Below are 19,010 nucleotides of genomic sequence, written 5' to 3' on the forward strand. Positions count from 1 at the left end.
CTTTTATACTAAAGAAAAAAACCAATATGTATATTTTTAATTTAAACAGATAATAGAATCACAGCAGGCAATTTATCTGGGGACTATGCGTCTAATAGAAGAGCTATTTTAAACTGAGGGGATACCAAGAACTCAGTAGCTTTTGAAGATTCACTTTAAAGTATTACCACTCATGCTTAAACAAAAGTGTCTCTACCTAGCAAATTAACATACTATGCATTATGCACAATACAAATTTATTTTAGGGCAATCATAAGACACTACATTTTTATAGTGCTCTTAAATTTGCAAATTGCTTTGACATTTCATTTCATTTGATCATCTTAATGACCATATTGAAACAAAGTCAGGTTTTATTAGCCCTGTTTGGATGAGGAAAAAGAAGCACAGAGTATTCCATGATGCATATTGACCACATCACAGACTACCAAGCCATTACTTTCTCTACTTGATAATGTTGATTTTTATGCTTGGGTGGGCTAGATGATGGGACTGAAGGAGGCAAAACTCCCCAGTAACTGAAATGGATATTTCTCAGTATATACAACATTTTTATTTCAGTCCCATGAATCTCTTTTCTGGTTTTGAAATGCAATTTCCATGGAAAAAGTCATGCACATGTCTCCCTCCCCTAAATATTATAATATGCAGAAAGAATAGGTATATATTTATTTCATACAACTTCTATTTAATGACCTAAATTAATAGGAGGAAAATATTATGAGTAAATACACTATTATTTTTTTCCATTTAAGCTAGTAATTCTACAATAGTTTAATAGATGAGCTAATATGTAACTATCTTAGCTATTTAGAAATTCAACCAGTTTCTGTTTTCATGATCTGGTAACAGAAGATTTGATGATGAATGTGAAATTAGCAAGAGACTGATAACAAGCCTGGGGAAAGAAAGATTAGGAATATCCTATACATTACAAAGTAACTAGTTATTTAAATCATAAATGGGGGTAGAAGCTTTCCTAAGGTAAACTGTATTAGTTCCTTCTTTTCTATATACATGCTGCTTTTCACATAAGAAGTAGAGATTCATTTCATTAGCCTAAATCAGAGATGTTCTGAGTGGTTTGCTTGATCGGTAGAATGTAGTGAGCATTCCAGGACTACTGTGCCTAGCTCTTATGAAATCTTACAGGTTCTTCTCAGACCTCTTGGAACACTCATTTGGAATGCTCCATCTGGGAATCCAGATGGCATGCTGGGAGATGCCTACACCACCCACAGAGGCAATATGCAAGTACTGTGGTGGTCAGCCCCAGCTAAGCTCCCGGCTTTCAGCTACCGTCATGGAAGTTGGCCATCTTGGATGCAACCCATCTTGGCCTTTAGATAAATGCATTCCTGGCCACCACTCCCATTATAACTGCATGGACAAACCCTATGTGAGAACAACCCAGCTGTGCTTTTTCAATCTGGAAAACCATGAGAAAGAATAACAAACGGTTCCTTTAAGCCACCATGTTGTGAGGGGATGATTTGTTATCTAGCAATAGGTAACTGGAAAGGGTGATATGAAAATCAAGTAAATACTGAGTTAAAAACTAAAGCAAAATTCTTCATAATGAAGAATGTTTACCTGGGCTCAGATTCTGACACTTAGTTTTAAAGATTTAGGGATCAGTAATATACTCTCTGATCCAATTTCTTCATCTTCAGAGTGGAATATTGAGGTGTTAAAAAAATGTAATTTAAAACATGTGTAACTCTCTGACAGACTTCCATCTATTCTGCAGTGAAGGCCATTAAGTGTTTCACTGAGTCCGGGAAAAAAGTATAGAAGAGGTGATCAAACAGCTACTTTCTGAAGATAGAAGTGATTGCTAGGAGACAAAATAGGTTGGCCATAACCATAACCTGTCAAAACCAACTTATTTCATTGAGAATCTAACGAGACTGTTAGGCTAGTAAAGTAGAGCATGTATATACATTGTTCATCTGTTACACTTACCTCCTTCGGAATCTTCCTGGATTCCACTATATCTTCTGCACAATTTCTTGTCATATTTCTACTAGGCCTTTCTCCTCAATCAATAATTCCTTGAAAGTATTTTTAATTCGATAATATTCTTCCTTTGACTCTATTCCCATGTTATTGGTTTTATGACTTTCATGTCCCTCCTCAAAAAACCATTCCCCACTGTTCTGCCACAAGCTTTCCTTGTTTCATTGTTTCAATTCCACTCCTTAGCAACCATTTATGCTTCCATTATTCTACTGAATTTGCCTATCCAAAGTTATCCATAATGTTTTAATTGCTAATCTAGTTATCTTTCATCTCTTCTCACCTTCTGCTTTGTTATCTGTCACATGTAACTGAGTTGACAGTTCCTTTGTTCTACATTCTCTCCTCACCTGTCTTCCATGGCACCTTTGGGTCTCTCTGTATTATTCTGACTGCTTCTATTCTATTGCCTTCTCTGTCTCCTATTGCTCCCTTGAATGTAAGCATGTATTTACAGTCTCCTTCATTTGCTTATTCTCAATATTTTATCTGTCCTGCTATTTATTTCTATGATTTTCTTTATTAGGATGCTTCACTAATTGATATCAACTCCTATCCTCTCTTCTGAACTTTAGGCACCAAAAATGTCCTGAAACTACATACACTAATCACAAAGTATTGGAGCCCTATTAGATGGTAAATAATATGGTATTTATTGTAAGGGGAACCAGGGATACTTGATCTTTTTTTTTTTTAATTGTAGCCATCCTTCCTCTCCATGATTTCATGAAGGTAAGTTATATATTTAAATAAGAATAATGGTAAATGAGAAACAAGGAATCAGTTAATTATTGTAATCTAGGCATGAACTCATAGTCAATGCAGGGTTTTCTGATACACATTACTTAGGACTGAGGTCTAACAAAACATGAAATCTTATCAATTAGTAGCTTCCCTTAAAGAATGTGCTATTTTCATTACAGAAGAGAAAATAGAAGGTAACTACATCTACCCCAAGGAATCAGATTGCTCTTTCTATTGCTTGAGTGAAAAAAGATGCCAGAGAATTGAGAAAGAATGGAAAGCAGAGTGAGGCATGCCTATGTTTATGGACTTCTGACTACTGTAACACACTTTATACACAACTGTGGCAAAATGATTATTCTGAAATATGACTCAATATGATCAGTATTCCTGTGTGGAGAGTAGGCAAGAGTGGACATGGACAAGAAAGCAAAATCTTCTCTTGCCTCTTGGTCTTGGTTCCCTCCACAGGGAATCCCCCATCTCTTATGATCTTAAGTTTCATTTTATGTTTTGATCCCCACTCTGTACTCTACTGTTTGCTCCTTAATTATTCTAAGACTGGAGTGCAGATCATTCATTTGGTGGCTTAGTTTTTGCATATTTAATTAATAAAATATGCTGTGTCTTGTCCCTAATATTTCCAACCTCTCTGTGGAGACATGCCTTGGTATTCCCAGATCTTGATACTACTCCCTATGTATAGTATACATACTTCCTACAACTTCTTGTTCTCTTATCCCTTCTATAGAATCAGAATTTAGGCTTGCATGAAAATGCCAAAGTTTGGCATATTCTTTGATCCTGTGCCTTGAAATCCTTGTCTATCCCTGCTGTGAATAATTCTGTGTCTGGCCTGGGTTTTCAATTTATTCTGGGAAGTAGGGTTCTTCTGGCTATCTATCATTGGATGTTTCATGTTCAATCCTGAGTCTTTGATGATAAAGTCACTGTGAGTCAACAGGACTCATAAGAAAGGGTTTCTATGTTAAAATGCATCAATATGTCATATATATATGTATATATATATAGTATTTTGAGATTTTAATTGATGTTTCCTTCAATTCTCAGTAATTTCTTTTATTTTAAGATTTTATTTATTTATTCATGAGAGACACAGAGAGAGGCAGAAACAAGAGAAGCAGGCTCCATGCTGAGTGAAATAAGTCCCCATTGGAGAAGACAGTCATCATATGGCTTCACTCATACATGGAATATAAGAAATAGTGAAGGGAATTGTAAAGGAAAGGAGGGGAACTGAGTGAAAAATTAGAGAGGGAGGGATCCCTGGGTGGCGCAGCGGTTTGGCGCCTGCCTTTGGCCCAGGGCGCGATCCTGGAGATCCGGGATCGAGTCCCACATCGGGCTCCCGGTGCATGGAGCCTGCTTCTCTCTCTGCCTCTCTCTCTCTCGCTCTCTCTCTGTGACTATCATAAATGAATAAAAAAAAAATTAAAAAAAAATTAGAGAGGGAGACAAACCATGAGAGACTCATAACTGGGAAATGAACAAAGGGTTGCAGAAAGGGAGGTGGGTGGGGAGATGGGGTAACTGGGTGATGGGCACCGAGGAGGGCATTTGATGGGATGAGCACTGGGTGTTATACTGTATGTTGGCAAATTGAATTTAAATTTAAAAAAATTTTTAAAAAGAAAGAAAAAATAAATTTAAGTAACTTATAGTATATTATTAGTTTCAGGGGTAGGATTTAGTGATTCATCAGTTGCATATAACATCCAGGGTTCATTACATCATGTTCCCTCCTTAATGTCCAGTACCCAATCACCTCTCCCCTCCTCCCCTCCAGCAGCTCTCAGTTTGTTTCTTATAGTTAAGAGTCTCTTATGGTTTGCCTCCCTCTCTGTTTTTACCTTATTTTATTTTTCTTTCCCTTCCCCTATGTTCATCTGCTTTGTTTTTTAAATACCACATATGAGTGAAATCATATGGTATTTGTGTTTCTCCAACTGACTTATTTTGCTTAGCATAATACCCTCTAGTTCCATCCATGTCATTGCAAATGGCAACATTTCATTCTTTTGGATGGCTGAGTAATATTCCTACACACACACACACACACACACACACTACTATGATGAAATGAATTTTGCACACAGAACCCTAGGTGCAAAGATGTTTCAGAAATGTAGGCTTTAGCTTTGTAGCCATTGCAGTAAAGGAGGAACACTAAGAAGAGGCAGAAACACCCACATCTAGCTTCCTTAGGTACTATATTTGTTTCTATAGGAGAAACATTTTGCAATCATAGTACTTATTTTCAGAGTATCAGAATCATAATATTAATATTTTACTCTTAAATAATATCTGAACATACATTTATATATTTACATTGTTTTATGTATAATATATATTTATGTTGTTTTACTATATTTATATTGTTTGAGATTACATATTGAGTATTATATATTTTATATTTATAGAATTTTTATATTCATACTGTCTAAAAATAACAATATTTAACTCTAAATTTGAAATATGATTATGGCATATTAATTTAGATGTGAGATTTTGTTGAAATATTACTAAATTTGCTTAGAGTATTGGGTCATCCAGGAGAAACTTACATTCACTGTTTTTCTACATTTATTTAATGTATTTATAAGAATTATTTAACAGTTTGTATAGGTTTTATATATATTTTAGGTATAGGTTTTATATCTTAAAGAGTCACATTTTTATGAAGAAAATCAAATATGTAAAATATATAATTATGTTTTGAAATGTTGAAAGTATTTAACTATTGTAAGCAGGACAAAACAGTGCTTAGAGTATAACAAAAGTGATTATACTTAAAAATACAAGATTTGCAATCTGAACAAAAAACATAAGAACAAACTAGGGATTTCAATGCGAAACTTCATAATTTGCTAAGTCTTAAATAAAAAAAATCACTGCCAAATATACAAAAAGAATGAATACCAATTCCTCACAATCTCTTCTAAAAATTAGAGAACACTTCCCAACTAATTCTATGAAGCCATTTATTGGCCTTATAACAAAACCAAAGACATACAATAAAACTACAAACCAATATCTCTATGACTTGGAAAGCAAAAATCCTCAACAAAATATTAAATGAATGAATCCAGAAGAATATAAAAAGGATTATACATTATCACCTACTGACATTTATCCTAGACATGCAAGGTTAGTTTAATATCTAAAATCAATCTATGTAACCTGTAATATCAATAGAAAAAAAAAGACAAAAGTTATAAGATCATTACAACAGAAGCAGGAAAAAAATGACAAAATCAAACACCCTTTCTTTATAAAAACACTCAACAAACTAGAATAAAAATGAACTTCATCAACATCATAAAGGGCATGTATTAAAAACCCACAACTAATCCCTTAAAAGCATCAGCAAGATAAGGATATCTGTTCTTACCACTGTTATTCAAAACTAATGGAAATTCTAACCAGGACCGTTAGACAAGAAAAGTAAAATGTGTCCAAATTGGAAAGGAAGCAGTAAAATTATCTTAGTTTGCCAGTGACATGATCTGGAATATAGAAAATCCTAAGACATACAAACCAAAAACTATTAAAAATAATATATGAGAAAAGGGAAGGAAAAAATAAAATAAGGTGAAAAGAGAGGGAAGCAAATCATAAGAGACTCAACTATAGGAAGAAACTGAGGGTTGTTGGAGGGGAGGTAGGTGGGGAAAGTGGGGTGATGGGCATTAAGGAGGTCACTTGATGCAAAAAGCATTGGATGTTATATGCAATTGACGAATCACTAAATCCTATCCCTGAAACTAATAATACACTCTATGTTAACTAAATTGAATTTAAATAAATAAATAAAAATCAGAACTCTGTAAAGACAAGTTAAAGAATAATAATGAATAATGTTGTGAATAGAAGATTGCTATTAAAACTCAATTTTATAGCTATAAATTAACAATAAAAAATCTGAAAATGAAATTAGATGTTAATTTAATTTATAATGTAATCAAAAAGAAAAACTTAGGAATAAATTTAACAAAATGATTGCAATATTTGCATCCTGAAAACTACAAAAAATATTGAAATAAATATAAAAAGACCTAAAGAAATGTAAATATATTCATATTGGGATCAGAAGACTTAATAATAAAATGGCAATAATTCCCAATTTGATCTGCAGATTCAATACAATTTCTTTCAAAGTTCCAGATGCCTTTTTTCTTACAGAAGTTGACAGACTGATACTAAAATTTGTGTGGAAATATAAGGGATCTGGAACAAACAAAACAACTTTAAAAAGAGCAAAAATTAGGGGCACCTGGGTGGCTCAGTGGTTGAGCATCTGCCTTTGGCTCAAGTCATGATCCTGGGTCCTGAGATTGAGTCCCATATCAGGCTCCCTGCAGGGAGCCTGCTTCTCCCTCTGCCTGTATCTCTGCCTCTCTGTATCTCGCATGAATAAATAAACAAAATACTTTTTTAAAAAAAAAGCAAAAGTGGAGAAGTCAGACTATCCAATATCAAAATTTACTACAGTGCAATCAAGGCAGTATGGTATTGGCAGAAGGATAGATATAGATCAATGGATTAGAATTGAGATTCCAGAAATAAAAACTTCATTTAATGGCCAATTGGTTTTCTACAAAGATGCCAAGACTATTCAAATAGTCTTTTAATAAATGCTACTAGGACCACCACATATCTATATGCAGAGAGAGAGAGAACTTGGAACCCTATTTACATTGCACAAAAATTAACTCAAAATGGACCATATATATACATGTAATAGCTAAATTATTAATTTCTTAGAAGAAAACAGTCATGAACATTTATGACCTTGGATTAAGCATTATTTTCTTAGATATGACACTAAAAAGATAAATGACAGGGACACTTGGGTGGCCGAGTCAGTTAAGCATCTGACTCTTAATTTCAGCTCAAGTCATGATTTCAAGGTTGTGAGACAGAGCCTTGTGTCAGGCTTCAGGCTCAGAGGGGCTCCATCTCTCTCTGCCCCTCTCCCTCTTGCACTCTATTTTCCCCTCTCTCTCTCTTTCTAAAATAAATAAAATTTTAAAGAAGAGATAAGTGACAAAAGAAAAACATAAACAGAATTTTTTTTTTGAGAGAGAGAGAGCCAGAACATGTGCATGCATGTGCAAGTGGGGTACATCAACATGCATTAGGTTAATGCAAATCAATAACACAGTAAGATACTTATTGACACTCATTATAATGACTAAAGTCAAAAAGAAAAATAATGTGTTAACAAGGATGTAGAGTAATTGGAATCCTGATACATTCTGATAGGAATGTGAAATCATGCAGCCATTTTGGAAAATAGTGTGGCTGTTTCATAAAATGTTAAACTTACCATTACCATGTGACCCTGAGATTCTAACCTACATCTATACCCAAGAGGAGTTGAAACACAACTACACACACACACACACAAACAGCACAAATATTTATAGCCACATTATTCATAATTGCCAAAAGGTGGAAATAACACAAATGTTTATCAGTTGGTGAGTGGATAAGCAAAATGTGGTATGTCCATAAAAAGGAATATACTTGGTAGTAAAAAAAGAAGTGATGATATTTGCTACAACGTGGATGGAATTGTAAACAGTGTAAGTGGAAGAAGACAATTACAAAAGATCACATATTCTATGACTGTATTTATATGGAATGTCCAGAATAGGCAAATCTACAGAGGTAGAAACCAGATTGGTGGTTGTCTGGGACTGGATGAGGCCAGGTAGATAGGATGAAGACTGCTAAGGGGTCCAGGATGTCTTTGTGGGGTGATAAAAATGTGCTAAAAAAAGGTGCTAAAATTAGAGAGTAGTGATAGTTGCATAGCTCTATGAATATACTAAAAAAAACTATTCAGCTGTATACCTTAAGTAGGAAAAAAGCAATCGAATTATATCCTGGAAAGTATTTTCTATTAATCAAAGACAGAGAGTATCAAAAAGAACTTATTTTAGCACATTCTCCACATTTATAATTTGAAGTATTATGTTTAAAGTAATTATATTTTTCTTAATATACAAATATCATATTTTTCTAATCAATTATTCTATATCAATGTTAAATGTTAAAAAGTCTAAAAATGTTCTACCTTAGTTTTTGAATATAACTTGTATCTTAAACAATGGGTCTTCAGAAAATGGATACTTTAGAGGTATAATTGTTTTTTGAAAGTTGGAAAGGGAACCCTGGGTGGCGCAGCGGTTTAGCGCCTGCCTTTGGCCCAGGGCGCGATCCTGGACATCCGGGATCGAATCCCACGTCGGGCTCCCGGTGCATGGAGCCTGCTTCTCCCTCTGCCTTTGTCTCTGCCTCTCTCTCTCTCTCTCTGTGACTATCATAAATAAATAAAAATTAAAAAAAAAAAGTTGGAAAGATGAAAACTGGTAAGTGTAAAACTCCAAACAGGAAAGATATTTTTAAAGATGTATTCTTTGACTAATTTTTCATTTGTTGGAATATTACTATCTCTCCTTTTAATTTTGCTTGAGCCCATATTACTCTTGTACAAATTCTTATGGATCGATTCATTTAACTTTATCTTCCTTTTTATATGTAGTATGGAAAGAGTTATAATTTTATAATAATGGTTCAAATTCTATATGTTTTTGAAAAATATTTTATTTTTAGGTAATCTCTACACCGAACATGAGACTTGAGCTCACAACCACAAGATCAAGATTCACAGGCTCTACTGACTGAGCCATTTTGACATTTTTAAGGAAAATTATGAAACTTAAATCTTCTGGAGTGTAGCAGCAACAAAAGAAGAAATAAGTGAAATTATAGGAAGTGCTGATTTTCAGAAAATGATCTCTTAACTGAGAGAAATATTAGTCCATAAAAATTTCCCATAAGGCATATGTGGGAAACTGATGGAAATCCTTCCAATCCAGGATTCAGATACGTTGGAGTTTTTGTGAGTTTTGTTCTGTGCGTGTGTGTGTGTGTGTGTGTGTGTGTGTTGCCCTGCCTACGATAGGCTTACACAGTGCTTTAATTCGAACTAGTTGTCAATATTTTAAAATAGGGATGTTTCTCACAAAATCTGGAGTTCCAAAGTGTATCATAAATTGGAAGTTCTGGTAATTTCAGCCCACAGTTCTGCATGAAAGAATCCTGCAGGAGCTGAGGAGCAGCAAACAGGGCATGTGCTTTCTTAGCACAGCCTCCAATACCTCTGTTTCCCCAACACCACAGCTGGATGTCAGTTGCTAGTTGCCACTTATCTCACACATTTCTGGCTTTATTGATTCAGTTATCTCTAGGCTTTTGATTTTGTGTCCTCAGCTCCGGGCTTATCATATTGCTCTATTAGTTGCCACGTTGATATTGATGCAGCTGCTTCTAGCATTTGTTCTTTTTGGTCCCATCTTCTATTTCACCTGTCATCCAGAGTCACCAAATGGTCATAAGTTCTCTGTCCCTTCAGTTCTCTGCTCTGTACAGAATGATGTTACATCAAGTGATGTCAACCAAACTTTGTATGACTTTAAATCTCTTAATGTCCTGTAAACTCATTCCCGTCAATGTTCTAAGGTTAACCTAGGCACACCCATGGCCACCAGTTCTTTTCATAGTCCCACCAGGAGGCCTCATATTAAATAAGGGTATAACAGTATGATAATATTCAGTATGCCTACAGTTCCTCTCCCTTATCTTTGGCAAAGTACTATTTTTCTTTCAGTTTTCTTTCAGGCAACATCTCATCCAGGGATTATGTTTATAATCTGCATTTACATGTCATCTGATTCTTAACTATGTATTCCACTGTTGCGGTGAATTTGGATACAGGACAGATAATCTACTTCCAACTTTCCAAAAGAATAAAGAATTTTATTGGCTTATGTAAAACTACAGGGTGGGGCACATTCATGCAGTGGCCCAGGTTTTGTTTTTCTTGCTGTTTTTTTAGTTTCTTAAGCTGTGTCTCCCTTTTTACTTTGTCCTGAGAATATACTCATCATAGTGGCAAAATAGCTGTGGCTATTTTGTGGCTTTATCTCTGTCAACCATGATATCCATTAGAAGAAAATTAGATTTAAAAGTTGGAAATGTTTCTCCCAAATACCCAGCTAACTTTTACTTGTTTTCATAACCTAAACTGAGACACATAACCATTTCATTAAAAAAAAATTGTGCCTTGAGGAATTCCATGCCTTTGTTATTACATCTAAGTAATTAAATCAATTGCAAAGGGAAAGAAATAGAAATCATTCTTTTGATTATACCTAACTAGAGTTTAGGGTGGAGAATGTCCCCTGATCACAGGATTAGATGGGCAAGGGATGGACACCTGAGTGAAAATATTCATACCTTTAGGAAGAGAGAAAGGGAGACTGATGAAGAGTAAGCACTCAGTAGCATTGACTGTAATTAAATATTTTTGTCACTAAATGTTCACATATATCATTCCTTCTATCTATGCACCTGCAAGAGAGTCCGTGTCCAAAGGAGACACCTGAAGATTCATCCATTCTTTTCCTTCAGGTCCAGATGTAGCTATTTATAATTTGCTGATAGTACCCATACCAATATATTGTGGTCGTAAGGGAACTGGATACCACCAGTAAAGTAAACAAACAAACAGCAACAACAAATAAAACAAAATAAATCTGTATTAAGAAAGGGGATGAATGGGGAAAAAAGGGGGATGAATGGAATAAGAAACACCGGGGTTACAGGGTGATAGATATCATGTCCACTTGGATAGGAATATTAAGTATCTTATAAGGTGCAGAAGAAGTCAGATCCTTGGTCAGCCAAATTCCTAATACTCAGTTCTACTTTTAGGTGTTATTTGGAGGCCCATTTCCCACCTTTATCATATTTAAAATGGACATTGGAAAGTTTGTCCTTTCTAGTGATGGTGTTACATTTGCAGCCTAGTCTCAGCTGGCAGAAATTTGAGGGTCTGGAAATTGTTCTGGATTTGAGCAATCAAAGACCTGGGTGTTTAGCCAGGTATGGATTTTTTTTTTTTTGCATTATAATTCTCCTAAAAAGTTAATAGTTTTTGAGTTTTTGCTTCCGAAAATTTGCAAGCATGGTAGTCACACACAGTAGTTGATCTAGTCAAAGCCTATCCCAATTATTTCATTCTCTTAACAACATACTTCTATGTCCTGCCAATTCCTTTAGAAATTGAATGTAACCTTCATCTTGACCTCTGTCTCAGAGCTATTAAAAAAAATAAACCTTGGGTAAAAGGGCACCAAAACTTTCATAATTACCCCAGATTAAATCCCATCTGCACCTTCTCTATGGCATGATTAACCACTTCATCAGCTGAAAATTCTTAGAAGAATTTTCTTGATAGAGGTCTGAAGAGTTAGACCCATTCTGTCCCCTGTGAGGCCTCCCACCAACCCTGCTCCATTAGCAAATACCTCAGCTTAGGGGCAGAGACTGGCATTCTCAAATATATCAAACTCCACATTAAGTGGGTTTGAAATAATTTGAATTTCAGTAGGTAGAAAAGAACAATATTTTCTTCCATTCTTTCTCTTCTCTATTTTCAAAAACTCCAATTTTAAATAAGCCATTGTCTCTCTTGTAGATCTCACTGAAGGCGAGAAGATTCATCCAACAGTTTGACAGCCTGATTTTTTTTTCCTCAGTCACCCTATATTTCACCCTCTGTAAGTACATGGTTGTTTCTTAAGGGAGCAGAGGTGTCATTTTACCCACCTCTTATATAACTGCTTTACAAAGATCACCAACTTCCTAGTCCAGGAGGGAGGGACTCTTTTTCACTGACCTCCTTCTGCCTTGATTCAGCACCACACACTTGGTAGCAAATTTTGTATCAGCAAGGATCAAGATAGCTACAAAATAGAAAACTCAGCTCAAACCATCTTAAACAAAAATAAAACGAAATCAGATCACATAACCTAAATTCCAGGGGCAGGATGAGATTCACAAAGCCACCATATCTTACTTAATTTGATAAAATATCCTGCTGCTCTATGTCTATGCTTCTGAATGAGTTCCCTAAGTCAATTCTCCATAGGGTGATCTGTTGAAAATTAAAATCAGGTGTGTCACTCCTCTGACCTTGTCTTTTCATCAAAATAAGAATAAAATCCTCAATTCTTCCTGTAATCTCAGATATTCTTTGTAATGTGGGCCCTCTAGATCTTTCTGGCCCTATCTGCTATTGTTCTTTTCTACTTTACTCCACTCCTACCCACCACTACTTCTACTCCATATCAATATTCCTTGAGTGCTATAAGCTTTGTCTTACCTAAGGATCTTGATATTTGCTGCTGCTTATGCCCAGAATGCTCCTACTTAGAGCCTTGGCAAGTAGCACTCACTGAATTAGTGAGGGTTCTTCAGAGAAACAGAACCAAAAGGTTACCTACTTATTATTTAGACTATTGATTTGTTTATTTTTAAAAGATCTATTTATTATATGTAGTAAGGGAATATATATATTTATATATAATAAGGAAATATATTTATTACATAAGGAAATATGTCTGTATCAATATTTATTATAAGGAGTTGACTTACATGATTATGAAGGCTGGCAAAATCTGTAGTGTGGGCCAGTGTGCTGAAGACCCAGGAGAGTTACTAGTACAGAAGTCTGAAGGCATTTACTGGAGGATTCCTTCTTTTCCTGGAAAGCTGGTCTTATTCTATTCAATCCTTTGGTTGATTGGATGAGGACTGCCGGTGATAAAGGGTAATCTTTATCCTGAAGATGTAAATGTTAATTTCATTCAAAAACACCCTCCCTGTTGACAAATACAATTATCCATCACATTCATATACTTTTTTCAGATCTGCGTTCATCCATCACTTCCTCAGAAATTCCCAAATGCCTCTTTCAAGGGGCCCTACTAATTCCTATCTCTACCCTTTACTACATTTTACTCTTCTTCATGACTTTTATTAACACTGAAAATTATATTACAAATTTATTTGTTGCATGCTTTTTATCTGTCTCCATTTCTAGAGTATCAGTATTATTCTTATTTGCCACAGTTTCTATGGAATACAAATAATATTTCTTATATATAGGTGCTTAACAACCTTGAGTCAGATTTTTATATTTACCTGGGGGGACAAACACAAAATCTTTCTTACTCAAAAGGAAATGACTTATACACAGAAATACATGGAAGAGACTTATACACAAAAATAAGTCTTTTTGCCTACATTGTATATTTGCCTGATGTTTCTCACAGCTCATCTGCTCTGAAATTCTGGGTACAAAAGACTACAAAGTACATGCCTTAGCCTTCCTTCCTAACTGACATCTACTTAGATTCTTCTAAAAAATAACAGCAGAGCATCACATAGTTGAAGGAATACGGAAACTATTGTTCTTTTCTCTTGCTCTTCTTCTGGCAGTATTTTTGAGCAACTGTATCCTTTTTATCCAACAGCAATCCAGCTTCAGCTTCAGTTGTCCCTCTTCCATGGTTTCAGTCTACCTAGACATCACCCTAGCATGGAAACAGTGAATGGTTTCCTAGATTCTGACTATGCCGTCTTATTTCTTTTGTTCTCCAAGAACTAGATTAAGTAGCCACTATCAGCAATTACTAATCTTTAATATACCTCATCTTCATTCCCTTTTTTCTCTCAGGCTTTCTAATAAATTTACAATAATATCCTGAATTACAACCCTGAATTAAAGACCATTGTTTGAAATCATTAGATTCCTTTTGGTTTTTTCAGCTTCCGGAAAATGGACTTCAATAATGGGATTCCTAAGTTATATATCTTGTAGACGTTGAATATAAAGATGGCCTTATGATTAGTGGAAAATGGGTTACTGGTAATCCATGGCATGCAGTGGCATCCCATTTATCAGATTATTATCTTCTCTTACTTTAAATGAGATGCCTACTGAAGTCAAAGCTCTGGGAAACGAAATGGTTAATGTATTTTAATGCTATGGTGGTGATGATGAATGACTACAAATGCTGGGAGCAAAATTTTTTTTGAGACTGCATTTGATCACTTACAGAAACTGATAAGCCCAAGGCTTTAATATCTTAGTTTGAGTCAAGTCAGAGACTCATAGAGATTTTATTGTGCTCCTACAATAATCTCTCATTTATTATAGCTGTAGGAGAGATTCCAAATCCCATCCCAAATTTAAAAGTGAAAATTCCAAAATTATAATGTAAGTTGAATTCATGGCCCAAGTATCTTCTGTGAAAATTAGAGCACATTATCTTGTGTGAAACTTAAAGCATTTATTGGAAAGAATTGAACTCTGGGGTTTGACATAGGCACATCTGACTAGATGTGGATCAATTTGAGTATCCCAAACCCACAAACTTCCTTGAACTTCCAATGTCAGCAGAAATAATTACTCATATAGATGGCTATTGCTCTTGACTCTTTAGAGACCATGTAGTAACTTTCCTTAAGGAAGTTGCTTTGCAAGTGGATGCCTATAAGACAGATCTCCCCCATGCCTCATTGCCTTTGAACATACAACTTGAGTCCAATTTTGGCATACATCAGGAGACAAGTAAAAAATCTTATCCATGGGGATATGACTTATACATAAAACATTATTTTAAGAATATTATGTTTTTTTTAATTTTTAACTCGTATGAGCTCAAACTTGGGGAATATGTGTGAGAATGGATTCTAAGGATTTTGGAACAAAGGGGAATTTACAGAGACTTTATATTCAATGTGTTATCTTAGATAGGGGTAGGTCAACTGTGGACATATCAGCCTCTATTGTGGTCTATATTCAATGATATTGATAGTATACCACTGCCCTGGCACAATGAAAAAATATTTCAAGATTCAGGAAGGTAGAAATAAGAGTTTATATTTATTATTTGCAACTTGGTCATCTCCCTATATGGTTCCCAGATGAGTCTAGAGAATACTCCCTTCATTCAGACATTGAGAAATATATTAGTGAGGGAAATACAGGAATCTTCAAAAATTCTGTGACATGGTAGGTGGATACAAATATAGATAGAAGAATATTGGTAATGAACTAATAATTGTTGAAGCTGAGTGATAGGTAATAGTGGATTAGTTATACTGTTTCTTATCTTTTACATATTTTTGAAATTACCCACAATAAAATTAAATAAAATGAGTTTTGTGGTAGCTTTATTTGTTGACTGGGGATGACATTGCAAGAGGTTAACTTTTTTTTTTTTTTTCAGAGGAAATGATGAGCTTCCTGAATGGCAGAAGCCAAGCAGCAATACTTTCCGCCCAGAGAAAAGACATACACGAGGACCTGGACTAGATATCAGCCAGATAGCAATTTCCTAGCCTCTATATCAGTGCTTAATTCATATATCCATGTGCAAAGTAGCATAGAAGTTCTTCAAACACCTCGACAATAAGGACCTTCTTTTACCAAAGCTGTTCGACTACCTTCCTTGCTGAGTGCACAGGAGCCAATAGCAGAGGCCAAATTTAGACCCTGATTGGCACTGTTCCTTGGAGAGATCAGACAGTCACCTGGTATCAGATTGATTGTTTTGGACTTTTCCCAGCTTGAGACACTAAATGATTTTGTCTTCACTGGAACTTAAACTTATTCTGTATAATGGATTTGCTTTTCCCGCTCCAATGCCTCTTCTAGCACCAACATCAGGAGACTTTTAGAGTGACCTTTTCACTATCAAGAGATTGTTTCTGACCAAAGATCGTACTACAAAGCAAAAGGACAGTGATAGGCCATATAATTAATAAATCTCACCATATACTTATTGACTCAAAATCAGCTGCTTTGACAGAAACATAGAATTCCTTCCTGAAGTATTAGATGCATACAAGCTAAGAGACAATAATCTGAAATTCGGGGTGTTTTCCTATACCATGCAGTATTGGATTTTGCTAGGCATCGTATGATACTGTTTTACCCTTAATCCATTAATTAAGAAGAGAAATGAACCATGCACTATTTTTCCCTCAGGCACAGAACTTTGGGCTCTTTTGGTTGAGAATTCTCATTTCCATAATGAATACTATTTTAACCAGAAGACATAATTCTTTCATTGAAATGGAAGTTACACTTGCTACCTGGTCACTGTGGGGTCCTTATTCCATTGAAACAACAGACAGATAATGGGTTACTGTGATTTGTGCAGTGATGGATTCTAATTACCAAGGAGAAATTGGGTTGCCACTCTATAGTGGAAGAAGGCAGAATTATATCTGGAACAATGAAGTCAATGAAGACTTGGCTCATCCTTACTAGGTAAACACCATACTAGCTGAGACCCTGGCTGGGGCCAAAGTAAACATGGAATGAGTAGCAGATATAAGAAGTCACTCATAAGTGAGTTCTGGAACGTAGTATATGTGTGTATATACTTTTAACTAATTTTTATCTTTTTTTAATATAAGGAGTAATAAGAGTGGATAGAATATCCAAGTAGACTTGTGACTCCGAATGAAAATGAACAAATGATATGTGATAGGATTTTTTTTTATTTTCCATTTTGAGGGAAAGGAGAGAGTATCTTTCATACCCAAAGTGTAGATGCATCTAGATGTATCACATCACTGTCATCTTGTATTAAAATTTAAGGTAGAATGTGTATGGATGTATATGGAGGGTTGCATGTCTTGATTATTTGCCTACTTTCTTTCATCCTCTTACATACCGTTCTTTATAATTTTATGGTTAGGGAGGCTATATGTTAAGTTGTTCAGGCTCCATTTCCAGTTACTCTCTTAAATTATGCCAGTAGGAGACACTGGGAAAAGATCAAAATACAGGAAGAGAGGAGACACTACATCTCTTTCTGATGTACTTTTAGAAATAAACTCCTTCAAAGATGCCATGGTCCTTCTTTCAACAGTAGTGCCCATGGCTTTCATGGTTCAGTACTGACTCAGGTAGTTCCTCCTTGGTAACACCACCACAGCACAGTCTAAGTTCTGATATAACCACCTCTTCCCTTACTCTCCTGCCCTGGCCCTATAGATGCTTCCTAAAGCTGCTTATCTTTGGTTTGCTATATTTTCCCTTTTACTCTCTCAATCTTTCAAAAGCCTATGCCATCAATTCCCTGTGTGAAATTCTGTTTGTTTGAACTGTCTGTAGTAGTTTATTTTTTCCTACCTGAACTTGGATTGATATAAAAAAGATTGTCATACCTATATGCCACTGAAAATCAAAAGAAAAGTAGGTGTTTCTTCTTTTAGCTGTCTTGAAAAGAGTTATTTTTCAAAAGCTACTCAAAAGTTCTCTTTTTGTCCCATATGTGCAAATCCCATCATAGATTGATTCCTAAATCAAACCATATGGCCAGGGAATGAAATGGAATAATGAGCTAAGTCCTAGACTTCTGAACCAATACCTGTGACAAGGTCATGGGATTTTCTTTTATCAGCCTAGTATTGGAGCCAGAGGTGAGGCTCACCTCAGCCTAAAGCGCCTGAGGTACATGGTGGAGAAATGTACAGCTGTTAGAACGGCAATAGCGGGACACCTGGGTGGCTTAGCGGTTCAGCGTTGGCCTTTGGCTCTGGGAGTGGTCCTGGGGTCCTGGGATTGAGTCCCACATCGGGCTCCCAGAGAGGAGCCTATTTCTTCCTCTGCTTATGTCTCTGCTTCTGTGTGTCTCTCATGAATAAATAAATAAAATCTTAAAAAAATAGAATGTCAAAGGAGAGGAATGGATGCTGGATGGGCAATAAACAGTATGCTCTGTAAGCTCTCATTGCATTTTACTGCACTTATCTCTTCCCCACTTTGCTTCATTAAACTATGAGATCATTGATGGCACAAACTCTTTTATTTATCTAAATAAACAACATTGAGAATTGTGACTGTCATGTACTAGGCAAGTGTCAAAAATTTCTTGAAAGGATGAATGAATCAGTGTGCCAAAGCTTTAAAGGGATGAGTTTGAGCATTTAGTAAGAACATCATGATAATACACAATACTAACAGGCACTTGGAACAACAGTATTTGTAGAATTTGAGACCTGCTTGTTCAGTGGCCTTTATATTTTTTAATCACCAGAGCACTTTTCAAATAAAATGTAGGAATATGTGTATGAGTGTATTTGTACATTGAATAAGGACTGTAGATGTTTCTTTTTTTTTTAAGATTTTATTTATTTACTCATGAGAGACACAAAGAGAGAGAGGGGCAGAGACACAGGCAGAGGGAGAAGCAGGCTCCATGCAGGGAGCCTGATGTGGGACCCCATCCCAGGTCCCCAGGATCACGCCCCGGACAGAAAGCTGCGCTAAACTGCTGAGCCACCCGGGG

The 19,010-nt window shown here is 35.6% G+C and overlaps 2 long non-coding RNA genes across 24 annotated transcripts in view; one reads left to right on the top strand and one right to left on the bottom strand.

The window, feature by feature from the left end:
• LOC144280721 (uncharacterized) overlaps positions 1–19,010 on the bottom strand; it is a 77,456-nt gene that overhangs the window by 51,063 nt on the left and 7,383 nt on the right. For 10 of the 23 annotated variants that reach the window (XR_013349140.1, XR_013349137.1, XR_013349125.1 and 7 more), the window contains 2 exons: positions 13,294–13,480; positions 12,466–12,602 (listed from right to left, as the gene is read on the bottom strand). This is a non-coding gene — a long non-coding RNA (uncharacterized LOC144280721). Of the gene's footprint in view, positions 1–9,686; positions 10,217–11,205; positions 11,332–12,465; positions 12,603–13,293; positions 13,521–15,873; positions 16,433–19,010 lie in introns of those variants that run through there. The other 13 variants (XR_013349138.1, XR_013349135.1, XR_013349122.1 and 10 more) reach the window with 9 other exon arrangements.
• Positions 1,680–17,243, top strand: LOC144280724 (uncharacterized). The gene is made up of 5 exons (XR_013349143.1): positions 1,680–2,751; positions 9,406–9,694; positions 11,569–11,739; positions 12,335–12,416; positions 15,936–17,243. It is a non-coding gene; the product is annotated as an uncharacterized LOC144280724 (long non-coding RNA).

Source organism: Canis aureus, chromosome 12 (genome assembly GCF_053574225.1).
Source record: "Canis aureus isolate CA01 chromosome 12, VMU_Caureus_v.1.0, whole genome shotgun sequence".
NCBI lineage: Eukaryota > Metazoa > Chordata > Mammalia > Carnivora > Canidae > Canis > Canis aureus.